Consider the following 17239-nt stretch of genomic DNA (forward strand, 5'->3'; position numbering starts at 1 on the left):
GCAAACTACCGGGATCCTACTTTATTGTATGCAGGTGTGCAAACTTTTTTCCAGCGAGGGCCACATACTGAAAAATGAACGCAATGGACACTTATTTTTTTAATTTAATTTTTATAATAATTTTGTAAAGAAAAACTTTGATATAGGTTAAAAAAGTGTATTATTAATGTACATTAGTATCAACTTCGCTCTCTTGCTTTCCAAATATTTAAACTTCCTTCTGAGATAACCTTCGTAAATTTTCTTCTCAAAGTAATCACTTTATTCCCACCATTTTTTACCTTTATTCTTGTAATATTAAAACTTTGTCTACAACAAAATGTCCCAAAATCCAGGTATATTTTGTTTTGTTTATCATATTGTAACTTTTTTAAAAAATATTTAATTATTCAACTTAAGTGTTTATTCACTCATTATGTTATTCTTACTAGCTATACAGAACACATTTTTTCTCCATATTTTCACTTTGTAAAATTACTGCTGATTTGTACATTTTTGCGGTTTGGTTTTTTTTTTTAGTTTTTTTTAACATCTGGTATTTTCATATTCAATCCAATATAATGGAATCAAATGTTTAGCATTTAAGATAATATTGCACTGCAAAGTTAAATTATGATCATGATTATTGTCATCTCATTGGCAATCAAAAGCAGTGTTGGGCAAATTACTTGAATTTTCCCCAAAAAGTAGTTGAATTAGTGATGCAATTACTTCTTCATTAATGTAATTAGATACCAGGTAAAGTAATTATAGGTCCCCTTTAACATGATGTGGTATGCTTTGGATTGCGACAAGCACAGCAGCTTTACAAAATTGATATGCATGAACTAAATATGTTTGAACAGTTGAAGTCTGCTCAACATTTACTATATATATACATGCATGCTGAGCACAGGAACAGTTTGCATTGGCAAAATGGCAAGTTATTCATTATCTACCTTTCCTACTGATGATTGAGCACGCTTTTGCTGTTTGCACCCATTCTCCATCAGACAGGCTGTGAAGAGAGTTGTGAGATTTATGCACACAATGGCAGCTATAGTACAGTATACCTCTTGCTGTTACATATAAGTATATATGCAAACAATTACAGTATACTATAACGACAGATGACAGTACATTCTCACTTTGAAGGTGACTAGCAGGCCAAATTATGGGGGGGGAAGCATCATAATGAAGTGCAATTACATAAAGTAATTACCATCTTTGTAAGGGTGACCTCCTATAATTTTTGTATAGAAACTCATCAGAATGAGGGCTATGTTAATTGTCCAATTAGTGTGCATTTTCAAATCAGATAACAGTGTGATAATGTGTATTTTGTAAAGAAGATGTCATGGCCTTGGTTAGTAGAACTGTTACATAAACAGTGAGTATTCCTAACAATGAAATTGTATTCTAATCAACATGTTTGTTCCTTGCCTGTCATATTTGTCTTCTCGCGAAGGCTATGCTATTCTCTACAGAATGTGCTTGGTTCTTTTGACCTTGGTTGAAAACGAGAGTTGGACATTCCATGCATCTCAACCATGTTTGGAAAATACAATCTCCCTTATGTATTTATTCAAGTAAAGAGCGAGAGAGAGATTGGTGCACATTGAGAATCAATTAGGGGAGAAAACAAAAGGGCACAGTTGCTCCATGATAGCTGTGTCCAAAGTGTACATTGTAGTACAATAACATAAAGCTTCAGTCTTTTAATGTATATTTTTCTCTCTGTATTTCACACAAGTATGTAATTTGCCTGCCAGCCAGTGAGTGCACATGCCAGACGGCTGAGCGTGTATACGTGGTCTGGAGAATTGGGCCTTCAGAACTAATTATCCTGGCACGACAGAGCAATTAAATAGAGGTATTTAAAGCAAGTGCAGCATGTGAAAAAGATGATTCAAATAATAGGCTCACTTCCAATTCAGGTCCACTGTGTTCTTCACAGTCTTTGTGGGCATAATTGAGGTGGTAAATGTTGTCAAAAGTAAAATGAACCTGAATTTTTCAGATAGTTGTACACATTTTTATGTTCTATGTATGAGCTTGGTTTTTCAATTCAGAAAAGTAACAGTAGAACCTTCAAAAATAACTTCTTGGGTGTTCTACTTCTACTTAATGTTCAATGTAAATGAATGGTAAATAAGTATTTTCTCTATTAAGGCACCCTACAACATTTCATTATATGCTCACAAGGGTCGCAGGTGTGTTGGAGCCTATCCCAGCTGTCTTCAGGGGAGAGGCGGGGTACACCCTGGACTGGTCGCCAGCCAATCACAGGGCAAATATAGACAAACAACCATTCACACACTACACTCACAGTCATAGAGTCACCAAGTAACCTAGCACGTTTTTGGAATGTGGGAGGAAAGTGGCGTACCCATGCAAACTCCGCACAGAAATGCCAGAGGGGGGAATCCAACCCTGGGTCTCCGAGCTGAGTGGCCTGTGATAACCACTCCCACACCGTGCTGCCTACCAACCTATTTTTGCTTTACCCTTTGAATATTTGTTTGTTCATCCTCTGCAGATCTGTTTAATTTCCCCTTTAAAGTCACAGTTAAAAATCACTGTGGCGTTGGCATGGTAAGCAGGTGGTGCAGGTCTGTGAGGCGTTTTAGCCATTAGTCATCAGCATTTGTCATGCCATTTGGGATGCATGGAGCCTCTGCGATTTTTGCATGAGGAAATTCGGCATTCTCCTCTTTCCTCATTTGATTGAACCCTGGCAGATTGGCAGTGTTGATGCACAGATCAGAATGAATGCCGAACTTTATCTGTTTTTGTGTGCAAGCTGTTAAAAGTGGCATCGAGCCGTTGGTTAGACCACAAAGCAGACACGACAAAAATAGGGTGGAAAAAAGGGTTTATTACAGTAGGCGAAAAAGGTACAAAAGGCATACAAAAAGGGCAAATCAAAGTACAACAAAAGAAACTACAAACAAAAGCAGGAAATAAGGTACTCATAAAATACTCAGTAGAGTCCACACTGCCAGAGGTACGTAGAGTAGCACAACATGAGGATAAGGTTGAGCAATCTGGCAACGAGTGAGTAGCCAAGCATGGCTTAATAAAGCCTTACAATACCTCCCAGGTATGGGCAGCAGCTCCACCCTGGCAGCACCAGCAGTACACTACAAGAGAGAGTAGATAGGCAGCAGCAGAGCAGCCCCAGCAGAATGTGACAGCAGCAGCAAATAAAAGTAACTGTGTCTTTAAAACAGGCACTAATGACAGTCAAAAAAAACATCTTGTAATGTCTGCTCAAACACATGTGAATGACCAAAATAAGCAAACTGTTCATGGATATTAATAATGACGTTCACCTAGAAGAATTAAATCATTGGATTTGCTGTATGTGGACTGAAATTGTGTCTACCAAGAACAAAGATTAAACCAACTGTCAGAGGATTGAATCATTTTATTATATTGTTTTGGTCAACCATAGGCATAATGTACGTGTCTCCATTCATACATACTGTTGTACAACGGCTTTGAGTGCATGTGTGTGTGAATTCAGTCCCTCAGTTTTGTGGAGTCTGCATGATACCTTAAGGGTAAAGGGGTTGTTTTCAGTTAGGACCAAAACACGAGGGTGATTTAATGTGAAGGCTGAATGGAGTCCTTGCTGAAAAGACACTGAATAGATACACTGTGTGTCAGTTACCCCGTGAATGTTTTTTTTTTTACTCTTGTCTGGAAGGTTATTATATATTTTCATTGGTATGTATGAGTGTGGACCTTAAAGATAAAATAACATGAGATCAATCGGCCACAAATTAATATCGGCTGATTTCCACGGTAATGGCGCGTGATCGGCATATGCCGATAAATGCCTTCCAAAGCTGTCACCTTTGGCTAGTACTATTGTAGCTTGCAGCCTATCCCTATGTGCAGTATCGTGTCTTGCTCCAACATCTTGGAGAAGCATCCCCATACATTTTGCTTCACACTGTGCAGGCATGCCAAAGCCAAAACAAACTACAGTGTGGAAAGGTACTTGCCATTTGTGACAGTGATATCACATTAAAAACACGCCACAAAAAATCTGTAGGGGGTTTGCCCTTATGTGATGGACAGTTAGAAGGCTAAGCAAATTTCTTTCTCAGTGGCGGAAGACAACGTGTTCGCCGACTGCTTACTCACTTGGAGAAAATCATACTTTATAAAAAAAAATGCACGGTCAGCAACACGCTTTGTTTCAGTATATGATTTTGCAGAACGATACAGGAAAGGGCAAACAGACTAGTATAAGTGTAAAGTACAAAGTTTTAACAAATCATACAAAAATCGAGGTTTGACTGTATTCTGTCTGTTGCATTTTAAAAAACATAAACATTTTGGTCTGATCATGTCTTTATAAGGTAGAGTGAGAAATTCTCACTTTGGACCACGGCAGTCTAAACTTAGTGTATTGTTTTAACAGCAATCATTGTGACACAGTAACGGGACAAAAGGTTTATTAATTAAAGTACATTTTTCAAGTACATCGTTGTGCTGCATTTGCTGCTGATTCATTTGACCTCTCCATTCAGGTTCCATTTGCTTCCAGACTGCTGGGTGGGCAGTCATCGCTTCCCTGTTAAATACAACCCAGCAGGTATAAACACAGAATATCATCCATGTCCTCCAGAGTGGTGGCTCTTTGACATCCAGCTCTGTTGGTGCACATTGCCCTTTGTTGACACCCATACTTTCTTGCAGTCTTTAAGTTAATCCTGAATCCGCAATCAATTTTCCACCAGAGTGGGTGTCAGCCACTGGGGGACAGCTCAGAAAACAAGAGGACAAAAAGATGTTTAGCAGAGAGAGGAGTAGAGGACGGGCCTAAAATAACTTCGAACAATAAGCAGCCTTGCAGTGTTGTTCTAATGATACAGGGCTGCAAATGCACATTGATCTAAATTGATCTAAATTGATCATTTTTACCCAAGAGGAGGTGGAGACTTGCTGTCAAATAAGCTTTGCATTCATTAAAATGTTTTTCATGTGAAAGTCAAAGCAAGGTCATCGCCGTAACATACCATCTACATGATTAGTAAATCATAGGACACCAACTATATATTATGAGCTAGTATATAATAAAACATTCATCTAATGCCATTCTGCTTTAGAACATGTAAAACCAAACGCATAAGTGCAACTGACAATGTTAACACAATACATATGAGAATTAACCGTTAAGTCAGAAATATAAATATGTAAATGTCCCGCGTCCTACATTCATATTACATATGATTATGCATGAATGTGTGTGGAATATGTTGAGTCCCTTGTTCGTTGAGTCTGATACGTCGAGGAAAGACACTGTTTCCTATTGTAACTAGGATTCAGTCCAACAGAACCTTTTACAAGCGATGACTGTTCCACCTCAGGGTTGAATGACGTCATTTAAATCACTGGTGATCTGCTGCAGGCATGATGATCTGATGCACTGCAGTATCCCATCCAGGCGGTGATGCAGCTGCTAAGGATGCTTTCAGGAGCCCCAGTGCAGAATTGTGGTGGGTGTGGGAGGTAAGACATAAGGTTTGACATAAGTTGTTGAGTTGGTGTGGTTGTCTGCCAGATGACCGCCACGGTTGCGTACTTGTTGCTTCTTACATCACATACACGGTTTGTTAACCTTTAATGAGCGATGGGACATAGTTTACAAAAAAATAGTATTCTGTGGTATGAATGGCATATCATATCATGGCATATTGTACATGCATACATGCCATATGGTGGACAAGCATTTATTTGTCGTAGCTGACGTAAATAGATGAACAGATACATTATTTGTAGTAAATAAAGAATTATTTTGTACTGTGAAGAACTGGAGTCTGAGGCGGAGTGTCGAATTTTGGAGAAAACTTTATTTTTCTTGCAAACATTAACTTGCACTCTTTGCTACATAAGACATGAAAGCCCCGTCTCTCAAACACAACAGGAAGCGGAAAACCCCCGTCCTTGCGCCCACCCCTCCGGGTGGCAACCCCTCCCCTATCGATCGTTCCAGGGTGAATTATGTCCCGGTAACCTACCACTACAACTGATTAAATAAAATTTGATAATTTCCTGCAAGAGCGGCACGGCGGCCTAGTGGTTAGTGCGCAGACCTCACAGCTAGGAGACCAGGGTTCAATTCCACCCTCGGGCATCTCTGTGTGGCGTTTGCATGTTCTCCCCGTGCACGCGTGGGTTTTCTCCGGGTACTCCGGTTTCCTCCCACATTCCAAAAACATGCTAGGTTAATTGGTGACTCCAAATTGTCCATAGGTATGAATGTGAGTGTGAATGGTTGTTTGTCTATATGTGCCCTGTGATTGGCTGGCGATCAGTCCAGGGTGTACCCTCGTGAGGAAAAAGCGGTAGAAAATGAATGAATGAATTTCCTGCAACTTAGTGTACAGTAAAGGGTTAATTCACTTCAACTCCAAATTTGGCCAGGGTATGAATAGTTTTGGGTGTATGTAAATCTGGATTGAAGTCTAATTAGCGGCAGGGAGTATATGTGGTGTACTCAAGTCTGCAAGTTTTCATGTTATCTTCAGATACAGTATGATTTTTATTAAACTTTAGAATAGATTGTATTCTCCAGTTAATCTACTTTTAGACATCGTCCTCTGTTATTGGGTATTTGATGAATGGCTTGCACTGTTACATCCAACGTTTTTTTTGTAACCTCCAAAGGTCGAGGGTGTACCCGCTGACTTAAATGACTCCCAGCCTGGCAGCCGGTTGTCCTCTCGATCATCCTTTGGTTCTTTTAAAAGACCTATTATTAACTTTGCAGAGGTGAAGCACTTTATAGTTCTCTGAGATTAATGAAAAGGTAGTCAGCAAATGAATAATTCAAGTTTGTCTCCCTGATTCATATCTGAACTCTCTTTGGGTACTAAACTCCACACTTTCCTCGCCTTTCAGCTGCACAGCGGAGCGCAGCGGCACCGTTTTCAGATGTTTTTGTTGTAGAATCATATATGAATAAATCATGAATACCAATAGAAAATGGTATTAAATTGCTTCAAAAAGTCATCCTTTTTTCAGCAGTGGCTGATAGCCAGCAAGAACACCATTTGACCGTTTGCCCTTCATGTTCCAGATGTACCCCATGGCTAATTAGGATTCAAAGACTTGCTGATAATGCACTTATGGAAATATTTGTAAGCCTTTTTCCGCTTTTCATTTAGCTTTTGCATATTTTCTCACCAGGGTGTGGTGCAGTGACGGTACATCCGAATGCTGCAGTGCGCTTTACTTGTCATGATTACAGATGTTCCGATCAGGGTTTCATGCTGCCGATTCCATCCATCAATGGAAACGGCTGATACCAATCTCATAGATTAAAGGGATACACGGATGCTAGTTTGGTGCTAGTGCTATAAAGTTTGTTGACAATAACAAGGTGCTAATGGTTGCCACAAATTAGCTAGTTCTTACGTGTGGTGCTGGGACAGCAGAACTCTTCAAAACACGTCTCTTCCTCTCTCCTTGGGCGTGTAGGATCATAATCCTCCTTGCAAAAGTATGCACTGCACACACCGAGCTGCTTTACCCTCGCCACGATGGTTGCCACATCATAGCCAATGGCAAGCAGCCAAAGTTGTCTAATTGGAATGTCTGTGACAGGAAAGCCATGGAATTTATAGAGCAACACTTCCTTGTTGTCACAGCCCGGACAATTACAAATACGTACCATTTTTTTAAACCATTACAGCTCTTGCGTTGCAGTGGTCTCGATCCATGCATTCAAACAGTGTGAAACATGCACACAACAATGGACAGGCGGGAGCGTGAAGTCATACGATGGCAGAGAAAATAAGTTTGAGTGATTTGTGAGGTCTGATTTTTTTAATCATAGGCATTTCTGTGATGCAAATGTAATCTTTAACGCATATTGTTTGTAGAAGCCAAACTCTTTACTTTACTTAACTCTTTACTTAACTGTCCCCGATCAGAACTCGGCTCAGGACAGGAAGTGGGGAGTGAATCGTTGTTGACGGACTTCATTGCTTATGGGGGTGTTATACAACTTCATGTCAAAAAATCGGAACTTTCCCTTTAACTGTAAATTGTGACTGCTGAGAGAGGCTGGTCCGATATTTTTGGGCTCGTTACGGGCTGCATGCTGCAATAGTATAAGACACAGGTGATCGACTTTCTCACAGAAATCAGCAGACATTGATTGGTGGCCGAATCGAACAAAGCGCCCCTATTCTTGACCTTGTCCGAAAGTCTACACTACACCAAATTTTCAAAGTGGTTTTCTACTATGCCACGCGTCTGCATGCACTCTCAGCAGATGCACAATAACTGTAGCACAGTTGGAGATTTTTAATCTGGGGTAAACGTGTTAAAATGACCATAGGGATTCACCATATGATCGGCTATGTGTCTGTGTTGGCATTGAAATTTCAGCCTTACTTGCAACAGCATGTATGACTCACTGTGAGGAGCTGGTGCTATGTTCAGGTTTCCTGGCAACACTTAGTGACTCTGAAATCTGTTTCGTGCCCCGAAAAGCACTGCTTTTGACTCTTTGACACAATCTAACTTGAATTCTAAGGTACTTCTAAGGTCCAGTATTACAAAATGCAATATTTTCATAGTTGGCGCATGCCAAACCTGTTAATCACCTTTTTAAGTATGGTTTTTAACATTATTGGAGCCCCCTCGCTGTGAAAATAATAAGACTCATCCTCCTGTATTGCTGTAAATGTGTTGGGGATACAGGAAGTGATGTTGGAGGTTCAGAGTTGAGATTTCACCCGCAACAGTAGCCCATGTTTTTATTGGGGCCTATAAAGCAAACCTGCAGTAAAAGCCGTGTTTTGTTTAGTCTGGTGCTTGTATTAACTGAACATTGCAGTAACTTTACTGACACCTAGTGACCAGTCTAGATTACTACACGTCATAACTTCTTTGAATGCATCTGAATACCTATTTTTATTTTAGTTTATTTAGCTCAGTTTATGGATGAAAATGCTTAATTTAGGTGAAAAATATGTAAAAAAAATTGCTTTTACTAATGGGCTGTATGCAACCAAAAAGCAGCATGATTTAATAATGCATATATATTATGTGGCAAAAACAAACAATACATAGACATGAATTTATATGAAAAAATAATTCATTTAATTTTTACATGATACTATTGGAAAAATTGGAAAATGTCTTGTTTCTGCCAATGACACAAATTTATTGATAGTTTGAGAATCACCCATCAGCCTCTCATGAGTTGAAATAAACTATTTCAAATTGTAGATGTCATCCCAAATTAAAAAAAATGGAAAATCTTAACCAACACATTACATTTTGTGTTAAACTGAAAAACAATTCCTGCCTTCAAGTTGGAAAACGCTTCCTCCCAATCTGTTCAAAGCTCCGGATATACTGTATGTAGCTATGAACATATGGCTTAACATACACCGGGGACTGAAATAGTCCCCACCTTGCTGTCAAGGAACAATTTTATATGCAGCCGTGACATTCTAAAGAGCAGGAAATGGATGGTATTATGAAACCAGCTCAACCATATGATTGAGTGTCCCCTCATGTCCTTCATACTATTTCCAAACACTGTCTTCAAGACTGACAATACAGAACAATTGAACTATGAACACATTATCCTCAGCAAGGTTTTCTCAAAGTTAAATTGATGCATTAGTCACAGCTCAGAGGGCACTGATTTTCTATTGGTAGACATATTGCTGCTACTTTATTAAAGTCTTCAGATGGTCTCAATTTAAAGACAAATGCACAAATATAATGTAGACAGAATGACAGTAGAACCGCAGGTTTGACCAGTGATGAGTTGCTTAAAACCCGCATGACGTCATCTTGTGGGTTTTCTTTTTTGTGATACACACTGGAATGACAAAGTTAAAACACCATGCTAATGTTTGATTTCATTTTCAACATAGAACATTTTACATAACAGTATATCATACTTGGACAATTCTGAAGAGTCAGCGTTTTTCAGCAAGTACTCATAGTTGTTCATTTTCTGGCTGCATGGTGGACGAGCAGTTAGCGCGCAGGCCTCACAGCTAAGAGACATGAGTTCAATTCCACCCTCGGTCATCTGTGTGTGGAGTTTGCATGTTTTCCCCGTGCATGCGTGGGTTTTCTCCGGGTACTCCGGTTTCCTCCCACATTCCAAAAACATGCTAGGTTAATTGGTGACTCCAAATTGTCCATAGGTATGAATGTGAGTGTGAATGGTTGTTTGTCTATATGTGCCCTGTGATTGGCTGGCGACCAGTCCAGGGTGTACCCCGCCTCTCGCCCGAAGTCAGCTGGGGTAGGCTCCAGCACCCCCGCGAGCATCATGAGGATAAGCGGTAGAGAATGATTGAATGAATGATGAGTTTTTTTGTTTCACATGTACCAGTTTACTGTCTATATGTGCCCTGTGATTGGCTGGCGACCAGTCCAGGGTGTACCCCGCCTCTTGTCCGAAAACCCTTGTGAGGATAAGCGGTAGAAAATGAATGAATGAATGTTCCAGTTTACCATTTTATTCTGTGGTGAATGAAAAGGATGGAAATCTTTAATAGTATGATTAATTTTGTGGATTTCTTGTTCAAAAGCAATGAGTTGATATTATTGCTGTATCATTGTTTCCTTTTAGTCGAGATTGTCATATTCAAAGTTATCCACCTGTTGCTCTGTTGAAGCAATTCAATTTCTTCTTATTCTCATTTTACCAACTGCCCTGTTATCAATTAGCTTCTGTATCTCAAAAGTCATAATGTCTTTTGCTTTCTCTAAAGCCTGCCAATGGCATAACATTGACATCAAAATAGATGGACGTCATGCTAGCTGCGTCCTTTGCAGGCACCATCGACCAGTATGTCCGCTGCAAAACCGAAGAAAGTGAAACATAAAGAGTCTCCATTCAGCTCTGCAAAGCTGGAGCGAGTGACCAGCTGTGAGTGAGTGGGGGCAGACAGGCAATACAAAGCAATCACTTAGAGGTGGAGGCTGAGCGCTCGCTCATTTTGCATCACACCAGCATACTGAAAAGAGCGTGACGACTAGAATGTCACTATCCTGCTGTTTTTACAGACGATTTCTGCAGGTCAATAATCATACTTGCTGTATTTGAAAGTGTGTTTTGCGTTATTGGTGAAGAGGAGAGAGCAAACAGAATGTATTTCAAGCTGTGTAAAAATAGCCACTTTTTGAACGGCATTAAGCTCTAGGCATTAATCCACTGGTCATATATCTATCACGAGTCTCCTCATCTTTCATAAAAATACATACTATATGTATGAATAGATATACACAGCACAACAAGTTCACTGCAACATAATACGGCAGTACAGTGAGGGAAATATGTATTTGATCCCCTGCTAAATTTGACATGACTTGACTAGTTCAGCAATGTTAGAGTCGGTTTAATTTAACAGGGGAAGAAAGATTTATTTTTTAATCTGGAAAAAAGTAATAAAATAGAGATTAAAAAACAATTTGTATTTGATTGAACAAAATAACTATTTGACCCCCTACCCACCAGAAAGAATTCTGATGCCCACAGAGCGGTTATGTGTCCATGAAGCACACAAATCATCCATGGTACTTCAACAATATCCATGATGAGAAAGACTCAATAATACCAAAAATGAATTTCATTCATTCATTCATTTTCTACCGCTTTTTCCTCACAAGGTTCGCGGGGGGTGTTGGAGCCTATCCCAGCTGTCTTTGGGCGAGAGGCGGGGTACACCCTGGACTGGTCGCCAGCCAATCACAGGGCACATATAGACAAACAACCATTCACACTCACATTCATACCTATGGACAATTTGGAGTCGCCAATTAACCTCCAAAAATGAATTTATACAAGATAATACAAAAGGAAATGGATGGCGGACTCTCTGACCAACTCTTTCAATCTAAGAGCAGGGATTTAAACAACACCAATATATGCATTCCAGTACATAGCAGGAATAACACCACACCAGCCATCATTGTCGAGTTCAACAAGATTCATAAAACACTTGAAAGAAAGAAAGATCTACGTCAATGAGCTTAGTGACATCACCTAGAAAGCATGTGACTTAAAGAAGCAGGAGAAATTTCAAGGTACTTGGGAGCTAAAACTGCAAAATCAACATCAAGTTAAATGGAGAAAACATGGAAATGTAGTAGAAGTGTAGATAGCATGGTTGCAGGCATCCATGTGTTTTGATCTGACAAATCTTAAGTAACTTTGATCAAATGTAGAAAGACTACAGCTTCTGCTTGGACGTTAAATGGGAACTAGACTTTCTTGGGAATTTTGCATGAGAAAACAAGTTACTATCAGCTATCTAACAATGCACATCATGGGAAATACATACTTTGATGCTAAAATCCTTAAAAAAAAAAAATGCCAACAATGTTCCATTTACGTAGCAGACTTCTATATTAACCAAGCTACAGCGATATTGTTAAAAACTATATAAGTATTAAGGTATTAGTTATAATTACAAGTGTAATTGTGATTTTTGTGAACACTTGAATGAAAAGCCTTTGCTTGCAGTGGCGATGCAGTTGCAGTCAATCCATTCCCAGTAAACCTGGACAGTAATTAATCGAACCTCAAACTTGTTGTTTTTTAGTTCTACCTAATGAAGTGTCTGTTCATTAAATGCGGTCATTTAAATCGAGTTGTTGTTGTTGAATCATAGGTTCCAGGTAGGTCCAACACTTATTTCTAGGTCCAATTCATCACATCTGAATATCTGCTATGACTCATTTTTCTAATGTGCATCAGAGTAAGGGAAATGTTCTGTCGGTCACATTCATCAAAAAGAACATCAGAGTGCATTCAATGTGGGAAGTAAAAAGCAAAATGTTCGGTTGCGGCAGAATAATGAGAGCATGGCTGTTATTTAAGACTGGCGCCATGACGACCGTGGACCACTGCTTCTGAGGGAAGTAAGATGAGTTTTTTTTCTTAAAGAAAAAAAAAATACAAAGTGCTTATATTCCAAGACATTTTGTGAAGAATAGTTTGCTAGCTACATTTGTTTTGTCCACATTGTAGCATTGCTTCCTTTGGACTTTTATTTCCATAGTGATGAACGACATGTGTGTTGGCAGACACATGCAACACTCACATGCTGTGAGAAGGTCTGACATCTGGGATGTAACAACTACCTTGTATTTGTCAGATAATCCAAACTAGAAAAATAGCATTAAGGTATAAGACTTTTTATATATAACTTTTTATTATTAGGTATACTGTATAGTGGAACCTTGGCTGGCATCATTAATTCCTTCCAGAAGGTCCCCACTCTAATTGAAACATATTCTACCTAAATCCATTTTTCCCATAATGAAATAATGTCAATCCAGTTAATTGGATCTAGAACGCAAAACATTTGAACACAAAACACATTTTTATAGTTTTAATTCACATTCACATTCCTACCTCCATAGGCAGGAATGTGAATGTTGTTTGTCTATATGTGCCCTGTGATTGGCTGGCCACCAGCCCAGGGTGTATCTCGCCTTTGACCCGAAGACAGCTGGGATAGGCTGCAGCGACCCTCGTGAGGATAAGTGGTAGAAAATGAATGAATGATGTGGCAACACTTTGATGAAAACTATTAGGTTAAGCATGAAACTGTGACAATGTTCGAGTTCAAAAGAAAGAATTAGAGCGTTCAGCCTTAACGTCAGTTTGAATGTCACTGCTTGTACGTGACTCTGGTCAGCTACTAATGTCTATTTGCATGTTCATGTAAACACCAGTATTTGGATAGGCGGTGGATGGCTTTTATTTTATTCTTCTGAATGACATACCAGACCTGCTGTTATTGATTCAAAGCGGGGAACGCAAATTGTCATAGGTCGTACATGAATAAAAATTAAAAACAGTGTGACTACATAGGGGCTGCACCTAACCGAGTGGTTAGCGCGCAGACCTCACAGCTAGGAGACCAGGGTTCAATTCCACCCTCGGCCATCTCTGTGTGGAGTTTGCATGTTCTCCCTGTGCATGCGTAGGTTTTCTCTGGGTACTCCGGTTTCCTCCCACATTCCAAAAACATGCTAGGTTAATTGGTGACTCCAAATTGTCCATAGGTATGAATGTGAGTGTGAATGGTTGTTTGTCTATATGTGCCCTGTGATTGGCTGGCGACCAGTCCAGGGTGTACCGCGCCTCTCGCCCGAAGACAGCTGGGATAGGCTCCAGCACCCCCCCCCCCCCCCCGCGACCCTCGTGATGAAAAGCAGTAGAAAATGAATGAATGACTACATAGGTATCACAAAGTCACACACTCAGAATTACACAGTGCGCATGAACGCCTTATTTAACAGTGGGTGTGTTAAATGAACAAATGTGTGTCTATACATAGGACACAAGGAGCAGGCATTCAGTTATCAGTTCTATCAAAAAAAAAATCATAAAATTCAACCAAAACTGCAACACAGCAATATATGGCATGTCTAGAAGTGTTACTTTTTTGGCTTCTTACGTCATACTTCTTCCCCAATCTGTTTGAAAAACTTGAGTATCTTGTTATCTACATATACATTCATTAGGAAGCTGTATAACCAGAGGAAATCTAACAAAAAAGCACATCGTGGCAGAACACCGGATGGCAAGTGCTTTGGACCGCTGTCTCCCTGGTTCAATGCAGGTCATCCTTCAATACTCTATACCCTTATTTGGATTGTATTTCCACCATGTAAGCAAATGGCAGATCAGCATAGCAGATAGTTGCATGAGTGCCCATAAATAGAGTAATAGCATAGCAGCATGACAGCGTGGAACTCGTAAGTGAAATCAGCTAAGATTGAAAAAGAAATATTGTTAAATCCCAACATAACCCACAGCCTTTCTGTGTTAAGTCAAGTTTATTTATTTTGTCTCAAAGGGCTTTATAAGCTGCCAGCAATCGATGATCCCCTGATCTGAACCCCCAACAAACTTCACATGATGACCAGGCTGCAATATACGTACGTCAGGTGAGCAACATTCATTCATTCATTCATTCATTTTCGACAGCTTATCCTCACAAGGGTCGCTGGGGTGCTGGAGCCTATCCCAGCTGTCTTCGGGCGAGAGGCGGGGTACACCCTGGACTGGTCGCCAGCCAATCACAGGGCACATATAGACAAACAACCATTCACACTCACATTCATACCTATGGACAATTTGGAGTCACCAATTAACCTAGCATGTTTTTGGAATGTGGGAGGAAACCGGAATACCCGGAGAAACCCCACGCATTCACAGGGAGAACATGCAGAGATGGCCGAGGGTGGAATTGAACTTGAATTGAACGCGATAACCACTCGTCTGCCATGCAGCAACATATGTCACATTATACATTTATACAAGTAAATTCAAATAACATAATAGTTAATCCACCCTTGGCCATCTCTGTGTGGAGTTTGCATGTTCTCCCCGTGCATGCGTGGGTTTTCTCCGGGTACTCCGGTTTCCTCCCACATTCCAAAACACATTCTAGTTTAATTGGTGACTCCAAATTGTCCATAAGTATTAATGTGAGTGTGAATGGTTGTTTGTCTATATGTGCCCTGTGATTGGCTGGCGACCAGTCCAGGGTGTACCCCGCCTCTCACCCTAAGACAGCTGGCATAGGCTCCAGCACCCCCGCGACCTTTGTGAGGAAAAGCGGTAGAAAATGAATGAATAATAGTTCATTTCATAGATATAGTGACATCAGAAAAAAAAAGGGAATTTCAAAATTTAAAAAAAACAGGACGTTTGCATGTCAAAATTGTAATGAAAGTGTTGAAACGACCTTTTTATGACCTGCTAACATAACACACCCACACACTTAAATCGCCAAAACCAGTGGGAGCTAATTATCAGCATATACGTACCTTTCAATCCAGGTTCAGATAGTCCATACGTATGTGTACAGAGGCTCTGAGGATCGTGGGAGATTGCTCCTCTGAACCACGGAAGCTCTCATTGGGAGGCCTAATATTGACAAGGATCTTTTTTTTTTACACCTCTTTGATACGTTTGTTTACTGTTTGGCGTCGATGAAATAAATCTTGCTTTAGTGGAATCCTATACATCCATATGCACACTTGCAATGTTTTAATTACAACTTGGGTGTGTCCGTGCTTGACAGTAAAAGTGACTCCTCTATAATGGTCGGCGATGCATAAGATATGATGTGCTATATTTGCTCCAAGTCAATCATCCTGACACCACTCTTCAACCTGAGTGTAAAATTATCATTTATTTAGTTTAGACACCCTTGATAACCTTGATATGTCAAAGATACACGTGTCAGGTGCTTTGTCAACAACTCTTAAATTATAACGGCTTTACAAATCTCTGCTCGCTCAGCAAAGTGACAAGCTCGTCACCCAAGATCCAGAATGAGGGGGCAGAATGAAGGAATGCGCGGCAGAGAGAGAGAAAACAGCAGGGGGGAGTGAGGTGATATGGTAAGTGTGTGTGGGTGTATAGATTTCCCGCTGGGTATGGCGGTTTCTCACGGAGCGTTGCCTCACAACATGTGACACGCAAGGCACAAGCTCGGATGTACACATGAACTTACTTCAACTTAAGGACTCCATCTTAATGGAGATACTCAAAAAGGGGTGCGCTGTCCTTGATTTATATATAATTTTTGTTTAGTTTAAAGTTTCTTTTGACATTGTGCCTTTTACTCTATTTTTCAAATGTCTCATATATGATGTGACGATATTGTCCAACTCTCAATTTCCAATTCCGATATGGACCGATACCGATATGTGTCATATACATATGTATACATATACAATGCATACATATACATTACGTAGATAGCATGTCATAAACATCACATATGTTTTTCTTGAGTAAAATGATTCTCAAGTAACAATACTCTTAAATGAGGAGTGTCACCTTAACAGTAATATATACAGCATATATATATATTTATATATATATAAGCATATTATGGCTGTCAGTTGATTAAAATATTTGATCACGATTAATCACATTTGTCATAGTTAACTCAAAATTAATCGCATTTAATCACAGATATAAATAAGTTTTTATCTATAATAAATGAGAATAAATATGCACATATATCCCAGACCTGATTAGGAGATAATGTCTGATTCCAATCGAGTCTGAAACCACACAATCGAGCCCTAATTTTTCTATATATATTGTCACGTCTATATATATTTGTAAAAATGTGTTTTCACTTTGACATGAGCTTTTTGTTTGTTTTACAAATTCCTCAAAAAAGACAAATAACATTGACCATGATTTCATTTATAAAAGGACATT

The sequence above is a fragment of the Doryrhamphus excisus genome, linkage group LG14, assembly GCF_037039965.1.
Source record: "Doryrhamphus excisus strain RoL-2023G ecotype Guam linkage group LG14, RoL_Dexc_Guam_v1.1, whole genome shotgun sequence".
NCBI lineage: Eukaryota > Metazoa > Chordata > Actinopteri > Syngnathiformes > Syngnathidae > Doryrhamphus > Doryrhamphus excisus.